Source organism: Serinus canaria, chromosome 10 (assembly GCF_022539315.1).
Source record: "Serinus canaria isolate serCan28SL12 chromosome 10, serCan2020, whole genome shotgun sequence".
NCBI lineage: Eukaryota > Metazoa > Chordata > Aves > Passeriformes > Fringillidae > Serinus > Serinus canaria.
This window is the reverse complement of record NC_066324.1, coordinates 14,485,658-14,499,846: the sequence shown is the minus strand read 5'-3', so window position 1 is coordinate 14,499,846 and position 14,189 is coordinate 14,485,658.

The following is a 14,189-nucleotide window of genomic DNA, read 5'->3' as shown; positions in this document are numbered from 1 at the left end:
AAAGCTAGCTGTTGCTTCAAATTTGCCTAGGCATCAGAAGGGATGGACCTTCTGACTTAGGGCAAAATAGAAGAGGCATGCCAGTGGAAGGAAATGTCACTGGAGCTGAAGGTACTACTTTAGAGTAAGCCTAAGGTATCCTCTGTTGTTTTTTCTTAAGGATTGGTCACTTTATAAAGTTTTTTAAATTCCATCCTTCACTGCTCTTAGCTACTGCTGCTGGTCTCAGCAACCCATTGGAAAAGCTGCTGCTAGTTCTAATTCAGTCAGGTGGTGTCAGACTGCAGAAGGTATTTCAGAAGGCCTACTTTGTTAAAATAAAATAACAGCTAACAGAAAAAGTGGCATCTTACAGTTTCTCCAAGAAGCATTTAGCATGCTACTCCTAGTATGGACTAATCGGGTTTTTCAAACTCTTCAGAAGCTCTATTTCCAACAGTAGTATATTCTTTTTGGAAAAGATTTCCTGCTGTTTGGAAAAGCCATTCTTTAATTTGTTTTGTGGAGTGAATGCTTCTTGGTTTTTACTGTTCAGAGCTAACTTTTCTTGGAAATGGTTGCTATTGCCCTAGAATGTATGCTATGGATGCAGAATTGAGAAGTAGCCAGAATGTGGCCTGCTCAAAAAGATTAACATGAATGCAGTAGACCAGGTTTTAACAACAAATGGATGCTCTTTGGCTACCACAGAATAAAGGAAAATGAGAACTTGTGAAATCCAGTCCAGCTTAATTATACAGCAGCACCTGACTGAAAATTATTTTTGCTTGTAACTGAAGTGACTTGCTCAGCACTGATCTGTGGCTGAGAGTGGAGAAAAAATGTAATTTTTTCTCGTTTCAACCTAGCGATTGGCAAGGTTTGCTCTTGGCTATTAAAATGTGTGAGGCGGTCAGATTTTTTATATATGTTGACTCAAAAATGTAAAGCATTGGGAGCCTGTAGCAGCACTAAACATTTATGCTGTTTTAACAACAAAGTAGTGAAGGAGAGAACAAGGGAAAATGTGCAAATATTCTACCAACGTTTTTATGGTTGTTAGCAGATAACCTTGAGAAGAGGTATTTATTTGAACAATTACTTGCAAAAAAAGGAAAGATAAATTAACAGTTAAAACATAGTACTGATTTTTAATCATGTTCTTGCTGTAGCAATTTGACACATTGTTCTTTTAATTTAAATGTGTCCAATGTAGGAGCTACTGTATTTTTTTGAAAACAGTAGTTTTTTACACTAAATTGTAATAAGTGAGTTCCCTTCCACCTCCTGGTTGTTTTTTTATTTGGCATAATCTTCCTTAGCATACAAAAACATTAATGAAAATGCTCAAATTACCTTGTCTTTTTCTTGATGTGAAATGGTAAGTTATGCTGTTGTATTTGGTTGGTCATTTCAATCTATGTGTATTTAATGCCAAGCACAATATACTTCTTTATTTAATAAATGTGTGCAACAGATCATATGTGTGTGGAAGACATGTGGACAATGGATCACATTCTTAACTTCCTCATTCTTGCTAATGTGTAATTATATGAATACAAATTTGATCTCTGTGATTTATGCAAGCACTTTTAAGGGCAAGATTAGAAGGCCAAACTGTGAACTGCAAATGGAATCTGAAATCAGTAAAATGAAATTAAATGTAGGTGCACAGTTTGTGGTGATTGGGAGTGGGGCTATGGCCCAGCCTCATCTCCAGTGGGTACAGCTGTGAGCAGCACTGCCAGCAATGAGCCATGGAGGGCCCAGGGGCACTGACCAACCACCAAAGGGAACAGAGGGCACACAGGTGCAGTGCATCAGCATGAGGGGTAGAAAAGGTTGGGCTGAAGAACAAGAAAGAGCAGATATTTGCAGCCTTCTGAAGTGATGTTCCTCCGTGTGGGCAGACTCCTGAAGCCTTCTGATGAGGTAAGGTGTTACTGTGTATGGGTGAGTGCGTAAAGCCTGCTGTAGCTATATGGGGATACTCTATGCATTGTGGCTGCCTGGGGTGCAACATCTGCTGTGACAGAGAAAGAAAAGGTTCCCTTATAAAATACTGCACTTGGAATGCAAAATGTAATGATTAAATGTAAACTGCAGCATTGCAAAAAATCAAACTGAATTATTAATTACAGGTAACACTTCCAGCAGTGTTTTTTTCTTACCAACTTGAGTTTGTGCAAGGGTAGTGATTTCCCCCTCAGTAGTATTGACAAAATATATACTGAAATCGTGTTTCACATGAAAGATATTGTGGGAGATGTGAAAGGAGACTGAAAAAGGGAAATGAAAATAAATATATTTGTCTCTATCCATCATGAGTGATTTTTAAACTAACTATATTTGTTTACTCTAGAAGGTACAGCCTGGCCATGGATTTAACAGTGCACAGTATGTTACGTTTTTGGATTTAATTATTTTGATTTTTAGGAGGCTACTGATCGATAAGGGGGGGGAAAAAGCACCTGAAGTTTCAAGAAAAAAGATGACATTTACTTTGTGTAAATAACAGAATTCTTTTCTGACCAGAGGAATATAATGCAATTGATGCAGGATAAAGATACTTTAGATAGGTGTCTATTTTTGAATCTTGCTTCAGGACAGGAAGATGGACTAATCAGTCTTTTAAAATTTCTACTTTAATGTACAGTACAGCAATAATGATAAGAGCAATAAAGTAATTCTGTTTTTCTTGGGTGTTCATGGCCCATGAAATATGATATGAGCTGTGCTCAATTTTGGGAAATAGGCATATTCAGAGTGGGGGGATGCTCTCAGAAAAGACTCTTGTTTTCATTGGGGACCTGGCAAGAATGGCTAAGTAGATAAAATTTATTTACAACCTCCCTTTGCTAAGAGCATCCAATTTATTCTGATTTTAATGAGCTCTGAATGGAGAACTTGTGTCTTGCTAAAGGACAATAGTTTAATTGTCATTTAGCTAGACTCATATTCCACATCAGGAATATGTTTTTTTCTGGTGGTTTTTGGATTTTTTTTGGTTTGGGGTTGTTGTTGTTGTTGTTTTTGTTTTGGTTTGGGTTTTTGTGGGGTTTTTTTTTGGGGGGGGGGGGTATTTTTTTTTTCCCCCCCATGAATATGTATTTTTAAATATGTGTGTGTAGGAAGTGCATTCTAGTTATGAAAGGTCAATCCACTGGCTCTCTCTCTTCTAGAGAACTCTGTTTCTTGTTAGGAACAAGATCTTGTTATGCTGGAGTTGAACTTGGATGTCTGGCCTGGGAAACCACAGGCTGAAATTTCCTTTGGACGTGCTCAGTTTTTCACCCAAAATCTGTATTGCTTTAAGCTACTCTTCCGCACTCATTTGTTCTAGAATCTTGCTTGCATACCTGATTCCTAATTCCTTGCATGCATTTTCTATCTTTTTCAGGCTGTTTTCAGTCCACAGATCTTAGAGCAAGATAAATTTATATCAAAGCTGTTTCACTTAAATAACAGTCCTTCACAAACTGCTAGGATATGCCATTCTTTGGGTGGGAATTTCTGCAGTGTTTATGCAAAGATACAGACTTCTCTTTTATTGTAAGTTTTCTGCAATGTCAGAACACTTTTGCATAGTCTCGTTAGTTCCTGATTTGTCGCTTTTCCACTGTGATGATTAATGTTTTCAGCAAAAAGGTTGAAGCACTTGGCTGTCCACATGAGCAATGACTGATCGCACAAAGAGTGCTATAAGGCTCAGTTGCCACTTCTGCCATTCCTTTTCTGCTGCTGGAAACTGGTAATTTTTCTTTTAGAAGTGCAAAGGGAATGACTGCCCTCCCACCCCCTGCTTCCAGCTGTAACGTTGTAGTTTCTCCACACTAAAACATTGTCAACACGTTTAGCATCTTTTCAGTGCTGTGCTGGAAAGACACTGTACATTCCAGTATGAGGCCTCTTGGATTTATTGATAATAATGCCAGTATAGCTGCACATGATGCAGCACTTTCCTCTTCCTTTTTATCAGTCAGTGTAAGATTGCAATCATATATTTGAAACTAGCTATCAGTTAGTTTACTTCTTTCAGTCTGGCTCTACAGCCTCATAGTATTCTGCACGAGATGTAAAGTCACTTTTTACCAAAATAGAGCAGTTTTACTTTTCAGTTTAAGCTTATTAATATTTATTAGAAACTGAAATCTGTCACTCATTTGAATGTGACTTGAAGAATCTCCTTGAGTATTGTCAGTGTTTTCATCTAGATAAATTTAGTATCATGGGACCTTTTATTTCAACACCTGTATTTCAGTTACATACCCACCTAATGTGGCTCAGTGTGCTGCACCATGTGAATGCTTTGTGGGAGTTTAACTTGGTTTCCAGACTGTACAAAGGAAAACTCCTGCCATAAGCCCTGCACACACAGAGCCCAGGGAAAGCTGATGAAGGCTTGAGGGCTGGGTCTTTGCATGCAAGTGTCTTTCCACACAGCAAATTATCCAAAGAGCAGCTTCTATAAATAGTGTAATTTCCAACTGCAGAGGTTTCTGTCCTTTTCTGTGGATTCCTTGCCAAACATTTTCTCAGTTCTGAAGTAGAGATGGTTCTGTAGCCAGCATGCACTTAAATAGCCCTTGGAGAGCTGTATTTGATTTTTGTTGGCTTTTGCTTGAACTTTTAAACTGTCAGATTATTTTAGCAGCGTCTGTAGAAAAGCATTGCCGCTTGGTGTTGCTTGCTCTTTTCCATTGTCATAATAATGTATTAAAAGCAGGCTGTGGCTGATATCCCTGTAACACTCCTACCAAGGGAATTGCAATGCCATGCAGCACTGTCCTGAACAGTGTCTTCTTTACCTTCGAGTACAAAGGACTGGGGCTCAACACAACTTTTTTAACTAAGAAGATATAGATTTATTTGCAGATTTCCCAATGCAAGTTTTAGAACTTCTTGTCTGAAGAAACTGTATTGAGAAAATGTTAATTTGTCTATCAGATGATTTTGAAAGTGAAATATAGTTAATGGTCATAAATCCGAACTGAGAAAAGCTCCATTTATGGGATCATGTAACTGTGCTGTGACAACTTTAAAGCATTAAGTAGCTGAAATATATATTTATAAATAAGGGGTGTTAAGATACAGCTGGTTTACCCAGACTCAAGTTTCATCAAGTACTTGATCCTGGCAAATATTGTGTCTGTGCTGCCACAGCATCTTTGTGCTTCCAAGGAATATTAGTGTAAGTTTCAATGTTCCTTTCTTCTTGTAGGTGATTTCTGGTTATTTCTCAACTGTGGTCCTGCAATATTGCAGAATCTCTTAATATTGTGATCATACTACTAAATTCAGAACTCTTCTACAAAGACATCTTAAAATTACAGTTACAAGTTGATGCTTTGGGATGCATAGCATTTTTGTAATTTCATGGAGAACTTTGCTGAGACTACCCTTGGGAGAGCATGGAGCTTGTTAGTGCGAGATCTGTTCCCATTGCAGGTGGCTGTGGTAAAATGGCAAGAGGAACTAGTGGGCCCTGAATGTTGTCCAGGAAAAAAATATTTCCTTCTTTATGTTTACAGTGCATACTCTGACATCATTTGAGGCAGTTTGGTAATGCAATTCATGGCATGTCAGGTACAGCAGATGGATGCATGCCAGTGTTTTAATGAATTAACATGTTCTTGTTTCTAGATTGTTCTGGAGAAGTCCTAGTCCAGTAATTTATTTTTTTTCTTTTAAAAACAAGAATTTTTTTCTGATGTTTTTATTAGATTTTAAAAAGCAGCTGCAGTTGCTGGCAAGTATCTGAATGAACTCACAATGATATTCCGAAAGTACTGTCTCAAACTAATTACTTATTCATTCCAACATGCTGCCTACTGGTGATGAGTTTACAAACTGCTACAAGTTACAGCTGTGTTACTGTCTGGGGAGTCAAAAGTGTATAGTTGTGGTCTTTCTTTGTAAAGGAAGAACAATAATTATAATAAACCTTGACGCTATGATCTTAATTTGGAAAAAAAAAAGCCCACATAATACCTTTATGATTTTAAATGAGTAAAATACCTATTGTTCATTGTGTACCTTGCCAGTAAAGGCTTGCAGTTTTGATGCAAGGGGTTTAGCATTTGTAATAAAATCTAATCCCTTATGTGCTGTGGAAAGCAGAAAGAAATTACAGTTGCAGTTAAACAACTGATAGATTGATAGTTGCAATTATGCTTCATGAACTAAGCATTGAATGCCAGCTGCTGGAGGGCTCAGGTTCCATTCTGGAGTCCCCTGGTTACATTGCAGCCTAACCCAATTGAACCCAGCTGAAATTGGTAGTCAGTATTTATTCTGAATTTTTAACTGTGAATCACTTCTGTGTGTTTTCTTGCATCAATCTACAGCCATTTTAAACACTCCACTGGAGTTTTAGCTGGGTGGAACTAGAGCAGAAAGTTGCCAGCAAAACTATCATATTCAGGTGCCTTGATTCAAGAGAAGAAGGTATAACTGAGGCTACAACACAACTATTTTTACAACACTGAAAACCATCTGACATGGGCTTGGTTCAGTAGCTGAATGTCACAGTAGTGACTATGGGAACCATATAGTGCTTTGAGAAAAGAATGAGGGAAAAGGAAAAGTGTATTGAGAGAGAAGGGCAAAAGAAAGTAGGAGTGTGCTGTTGTCTGTCTGGGAGAAGGAAGAATGAGAAGGTTCCTTGCTCCCTTTATGCCTTCTCCTTTAGCTTTTATGTGTATGTTAACCATTCAGAGTTCTGATTACTTCATCTAAATAGCATGAATATTTTGTCAAAAATGCTTCTGCTTTATAGACTATTTGGAAAAATGAGAAATCCTTCAAATCAGCATGAAATGTAATGGCCTACTGTTTATATAGTGTTGTTTTTCATGACACAAATATTTTCAACCATTGAAACTGTGCAGTATAAGGTTGTGTCAAACAGAGTAGAGCTTGGTGTAGCAGGCAGAAACCACCTTAACTGAGTAAAAAAAAAAAATAGACCACTGTGTTTCATCAGTCATACTTGAGTATTTCTTAGCTTAAATTTCTTTTCTTTGTGACTTTAATTTTTCTGAAAAATTATCCCAGCACACTGTGCCAAATGTGACTTATCTACCAGCATTCTTAATTTCTATGGGGCTCATAGGAGCTAAACCCAATATCTCATCCTTTAATTGCTTTATTCTGTCCTTAGTGAGTTTGCTCTAATCCTTGTATCAGCTACAGCATTAAGCTCAGATGAGCCCTTGGGACTGAGCAGTTCTGTGAATATTGGCGTAGACTCATAAGGAAGAACAGTTTGTCTTGTAGAATTCAGAAAATACATTAGTAAATGAACACAAAGGCTGTAGTTGGGGAGCACAGTATTTGTGTAAGTGGCTAAGAAAAGGAGTGAATGTTTGACCAGAAGTGCTGTCAATCCTAAAGAGCTTACACTTTTGAAGGCTGAAGAGTCAAAGAAACTGGATACTAAAATGTGAGATGATTTTCAGCTGCATAGAGTTTTAAGTCATTCACATGGATGGGGAAATCCTAGTGTTGCATATGAGGAATGATCCATGAGCCAGCCACTAACACTTCAAGAGTTAATGTTTTATTTTTCTAGTAAGAGCAAAAATTTAAAAAAAAAAGCTTCCACAGCTATCTTATTTTGTTTGAGAGGATCTGAAATGCAGTTGCTTATCTATGTCCAGATTCTGCTCAAACTTGCCAGCAGCAAAAGGGGAATTGATGATAGGAGTCAGGGAAAAGCATCAATCAACTTTGTAATGTCTGTGCTAGGAAATCTAATTATCTGATTATGCTGGAGCACCGTGAAAGCAGGGTAACAGGGAAAGGCTGTGGGATTAGTGAGCTTTGTGGCAATTTCCCCAGAAAGCAGAGTTGAAAAGCATTATGTTCCAGCTGAGTACTGTATATGCCATCTTTAATTTCACATGTGTATGGGAGTATCTTCTGTTCAGCTAGGCAGAAGCATCAGTGTAGTGCACATATCCTTTATGCAGCAGTTTGGATTTTGTTATATGTCTTTCATGTCCACAGCAAAGTCATTAGGAGTGATATAATTTTGCACTATGTGGCTGAATGTGGGGTGGGTGGAGGTGACTTGCAGACTCCAGTGGGTCCGGACATGAGCTTCCATTTGTGAAGGGTTACAGGATATTTATGGGATGTTTCCCAGCTCTAGAGCCTGGTGCAGTACAGATGCTGGGGGAAGAGCTGCTCTTCATAGCATTTCTCCTCAGCACTCAGAAGCAGCCACAAGAATCCTTTTTTACCATTATTACAATAGCTATTGCAAAGGCTCTGTTCCCCTGCAGGCAGCTGGTGAAGTGGCCCAGAAAATTGTGGGGAAGAGTGAGGAAGTATAAAATGTGTGTACTGACTGATCAGTGAACCCCAGAACTTGGTACAAAAGGAAGATTTCACATGGTTTTATGTTAGTTTTGAAGACTAGTTTCTCACTTTTTGAAGTATAAATGTATTCTGATTACTGTCAGTTTTATCTGTGTGATCACAGCTCTAACTGTCATTACTGAAGGAACAACACTCTGTCTTGGTATCTGCCAAAGAGATCAAATCATAACTTTTTCTAGGGTGAACAAAACATTTTGCGGAAAGAATTACCACCTGCATTATGTTGTACCCTTTTTATTTTATCAGCAGCATGACAATATTTAAATAGAAGCCAGATATTTAAAGTATGACTTGTTTTTCCTTCTACACTTGGCCAAGATTTAGAAGTTTGTTATGAATTCTGGTTCAAAAGACTGGATATTATTTGATTATGGAGAAGCCATAGCTTCAGTTGTTGGTGACAGAGCTGTGCTGTGCAGCAGTCTGCTACAGGCTTTGGATCACTGTTTGGAGAGTTCTTAATTGACCTGTTGTTTTTCACTGAACATTTCTTTTCTTTTATTAGTTTATTTTAAAAAAGTATGTTTTTTAGTAAAAATGGATCCCATTCTTTGGAAAGTTTATAGGCCCCTGTATTTTTTTATTCTTTTTCAGATGAATGATTTTTATTATTTTTTAGATGAGTCAGTGGCCTTGCCTCCTACTGAGAATATAGTCAATTCCAAGTGCCATTCCTGGGTGGATGACAAAAAAAGTCTTAAAAATTTGCAGCTTTTTTCATTTCTTCCCGCCCCCCTTATTTTTAATGGGAACCTATTAGAAATACTGTGTGTTTTTTTTCAGATGACATCAAGTTATATGTAAATTTCTCTCTAGAAAGAATTGGAATTAGGTGATTTTACCTTTCTTGAGAAAAATATTAGGTCTCTTCTGCAAATGTGTCATTTGCAGGAGTGCACGTAAGAACGTGGCCTTTATTTCTTGAACCTTAACCTAGATTATAATAAAATGGGTCTTCTGTTAAAAATGAGTGCCAGTATCTCTTCAACTGCTGGACTTGTCTTTGTCTGGATTTGATTGCCTTTGTCATTGGTTCCACAGCAAGAGCCCTTCAGAAGTCATCATGGAAAGCTTTTGGAGGGCAAAGCAAACCATCTTTTTTCAGAGACGGAATTGCAATTAAAAGTGTCCTTTTGGGCTTTGTCTATTACTTTTGACTAGTTTTAAATGTAGAAGATTAAACACCCTGTTCAGAATGCATTGAGCAGAATCATTAAAAAAAGATTCAAACCTTTTTGAGGCTTCCTACTGACAGTACTTTGGGAGTTATTTGCATGCAGAATCATAAGTCAGTTTTACTTTCTGTTGTAGTAGTATTGAAAGTGCTGAATGATTATGGATTCTTTTATGGTACAGTACCTATCAATCTCTTTCAGCTGATTATTGTACTATAATGTGATTTTAAATTGAATCTTACTCATCTTCAGTCGGGAATTTAACTGTTTTCCTTTATAGGATGCAATAGTTACTGTTCATGTTCCTATCTTTAGAAAGGAAATTGAAGAAAGTCAATCAGTTTTTAGGGGCAATGATGCTGAATTGTATAGTTTGGTGCACCTGTTCTGGATGATACAATTACTTGGTACAATTATCTGATAGTGTATCAGATCTGTTAGAGTTCCTGGTGTTTGCAGTCTTTGTGTGTTTCTTCTTAGTAACTTGAAGATTGAATTGTTATTGCAGTCTAGGGAGGTGATTGCTACCCTGCATTAGTTCTGCTGATGCTCAGCATATGTGTACATATAAGCTGTGGCTGGGTTTGTGCTTTACCCTTGTACTGTGCTCCTCTGTGTTGTCTGAAATAATTAAATATGAAGGTGTGATTAGGTAAGATCCTTGCACTTCCTCAGCCTTTGCATGGCTAACTCCACATACAGTAGGAAAATTGTTAAGGAGAGAAACATACTATGTCCTTCTGTGTCTGAAAAATAATCTGGTGGGAAATAGATTACTTTTATTTTGATTGGGTTAGAAGACATCTACATTAGAAATACTAAAAGAAATCAAAATTTGATACAGACTAGTTTGACAGCCGATTCCAACAGCACATAAACGCTTTACTTCAGTTCAGAGCATATTGCAAGTGCTGCTTGGGACATTTTACAGTTTGAAATAATTTAATCTTAGCTGTGTAATGAAGCTATCAACAGGGGATGAAAGCTGCTATACTCATATTTGGGCACTTAAGAATGGAATCTGAGATGCAGAACACGTTTGTGTTTAGAACTGCTGAGCATAGATGGTTTGGGAAACTGCCTCATGACTGTAAGCTGTGTGTGGCAGGGGAAAGGAGGGATTCACTAAAGATAGTGTAAAGATAATCTTCAATCCCTTTTAATAGTTGAGAAAAGGTGAAGTTTGCTGATGGTACCAGCTGCCATCTTGTCCCACCATACATTCCAGGTGGGTTTCACTTCTCTTGAGGATGATGTATGTTCATCCAATCATCTGAACTTCTGGGAGTAAAATTAAGAGTTAGGTGCCCTTTAGATCTTGGGGAATGCATTAGCCCATATTGCAGGGATCTAAACAAGCTGGAATTCTGTATATTCCTTTGATATTTTTCTTCTTTTTTGTGCTCAGTCAGATTGTCTGCAATGTGAAGAGATTAAATATATTTATCTTGGCATGTATTGTATTTTTAATGCATTATAGATGACAGGAATTGTTTGTTCAGTTCTATCTTATTTGCTATACTTTATTTCCTCATATTTTGCCATGAAATCCTGTTTGAAGAAAATCTTGTATGATTTAAAAAAATAAACAAAAGCTTGAGAGGTCGAAAAATGCATTTATAGTGACAAACTCATTTACCTAAAATTCCTTGTGACATACCAAAAAAGTATCAAAATAAGTGTTGTTATAGTCTCTCCATCAGAAATTAAGGGAAAGCAGCAGAAATCCTGTATGAGCAATGCTGAAAGGAAAACCAAAAACCTAAATGCTAAAGCACTATAAACTTCAGATCTCATACTTAATGTATATGGCATTAAATTAACCATTTAAGTTTATATACTTTTGTACTGATTAAAATTCTCAGTTTGGAGAAATCCTGGCTTAAACCTCCTTAGTGTTTGCACCAGGCATGGATGGATGCTCTGTGAGAGGCCATGGTGAGTCTTGGGAGCAAGACCCAGCAGGCCAGGCTGGGCTGGTTTTCACTGTGCTGCACAGGGGCTCTTTCCCTTATTGCAGACACCTGGTAGAGCAGAGCCCTTCTGCTGGGGTTAGTTACACCCCTCTGGCTGCACTCTGACAACACAGCCTGACTGCAGCTGGACTTCTTCTTTCCTGTCTAATGCACATCTTTGTCAGCTGATTTTGTGTGGTTTAAAGATAAGATGCTGTGGCAGGAGGAAAATGGGAAAATAATATCCTAAGGAACAGAGAGAAATTGGCAATGTTATGAGACCTTTATGTAATTAAAATATGTCAAAGTCAGTAATTAAGAGTAGTTGGTCATAGGTGAGAGTTCCTCAATACAAGGAGCAGCTGCCAGAGGGGAAAGGCTCTGGATGGCACCAGGTCAAATTACTGTGGCCTTTGTGGCCACAAGTTTGCCCCAGATGAGTGGTGAGCCTCAGTAGATTACAGATGCTATTGGAGAAGATTTTTCTCATCCCCTGACTACTGGCCATAAATGTGATCAGTGTAAAAATCCAAGTCTCTTGTTTCCTCATGAAGTGGAAAAAGGAATCTAGCTGCAGGGACTGCTTATTTTTCTGGTGGGTTCTAACAGGGAAGAAAAGTTGCAAACAAATCTGTGGAGGGATGGAATGTAAGAAAGTAGTGCAAAGGTAGTCTCACACCTGAGGAGTTGCAGCTGTGCTAATTACCAAAGATCAGGAACAGGCCTGCCCTTAATAGGCCACAGCTGTGTCCAATAAGAAGAGTGCCACAAAAGAGTGGGTTAGCTGGTTGAGCAGAGAGAGATGGAGTTTGTTGGCTGTGAAGAAGGAGTCAGTGCTGTGAGAAAAGACCAAGAAGGTATGGGACTTTTGAAATATGATGACAGCACAGATCAGCCTTTGAGGTTCTGTTGTCACTATCTTGGTCCTTGTGCTGAGGAAAACCTTGTATAAAAACTGTGCCCTCTTGTTGTATTTGGTGGTTTTTACAAAAATGTCAGGTCAAACATGACAGGGAGGGCAGTGAGCAGAGGGTGGGGGCTGACTGAAGGTTTCAGTGCTGAGGTAACAGGATAGGGAAATGCTGTTGTGAGGCAGGTTCCATAGAGAGCCCTTTATTGCACAGGCCTTTTTCAGCAATTAGGGCTTTATCAGTTACATAAGCACAACAAGAATAATTCAACCAACCACCATAAACCAGACCATGCAGAGAAACAAGATGGGCCCATTTTCCTACAGAATCTTTTGAATTGTTTCTAATTTTGGATAAATTATTATTATATTAGAGGTTTATTAACTTGAAGTATAAATAAAAACCAAAGTGATTAAAATGCACAAAATAAAATTACAAGCAAACAGGTCAAATTTTTGATGCAAACTGCATGTTTTCCAATGGCAAATCCAGCCCCCTCCTTGCCACTTCTCAGTGCTGTTTGACTCCATCACATCTGTCAGTACAGGCAACCTTAGAAGAATATGCTTTTCTTTCTCATTGATGATTATGACAATTTACAAATGCTGTTCCCTTTCCCAGCTTAAGGTGTTTTGTAATTAATTAGTTCCACAGCATAGTTGAATAGAATAATATAAAAAGATGAGGGCATAATTTCCTAGTTATTTATATATTCCACTGATAGATAAGATTTGATATATGATGGGCCTCTGGTGATAACTTTTTATTTTCAGGGAGCTTACTTCCTGCAGCTTTCTTGAATTAACATAATAATGAAGCTGCAAAGATATCTTGTGGGCACTGATGAATCAGGGTTTATGCTCCGTAATTTGGAATACTTACTGTTTAGCTACTGAGTTGCTTAACTGAACTTGTTACCCTGCAGGTTTTTGCATTAATTTTTCCTGCATTGCTCCTCTTACAGTTAACTCTGATTAGATCAGTTAACTCTTTTTTCTTTTTTTTCTTTTTTTTTCAATAGAATCATGTCATTTTTTCCTCTAGCAAAGTGAGGTTAAGTGACATCAGAGGAGAATAGGGCAATATTTTGTTTATCTACTCAATGTTGGATTTCAGTGTCTACTCCCTTCTGGGGGAAAAACAGCTTTCAGGTTTTTGCTTCAGTCAATGAACTGCAAATTTAATGAGGAACATGGTGCGTTAGCAATATTTTCAAGTTTATCAGAAGTACAGCACTTCAGTAAGGGAAGCTACTGCAGCTTATAATGCTTTTACCCTTTTGAGATAGTGCAGTGATGTATGTGTGACTGTATGTCTTCACTTTCCATCTGTGTTACTAGTCACCAACAGCAGCTTTTAATGTTTCAGAATAAAGAGTTATGGGCATTTATGATACAGCAGCACTAGAGAAGGCAGTTCCTTTCTCATATAAATATACATGTCCTTATATAGGGGTTCAGTTTTCATTTACTTTTTAGAAGCAAAGCTCATTGTAGGGAATTTTTCAAGTACAATGAAAGAGCATAAATGCTGTGTAAGTTTTGGTGTTACAGAGCTCCTTTTGTTACTACTGAATTATTTTGTTGCCATAAAAATGTTGTCACTCTCACAAAATTATTTATTTCAATGACAGCAATAGTAAGTACCGATGCCTTTGCCATCTGAACATTGACTTTGAAATATAAAGTCTTTCTGGAGCTTTAGATTGAAGCCACTGAAAGGATGATTCAAACCTCTATCTCTTGGCTGCTAAACTATAAGGGGGTTTTGCAGTGTCTTGTGAC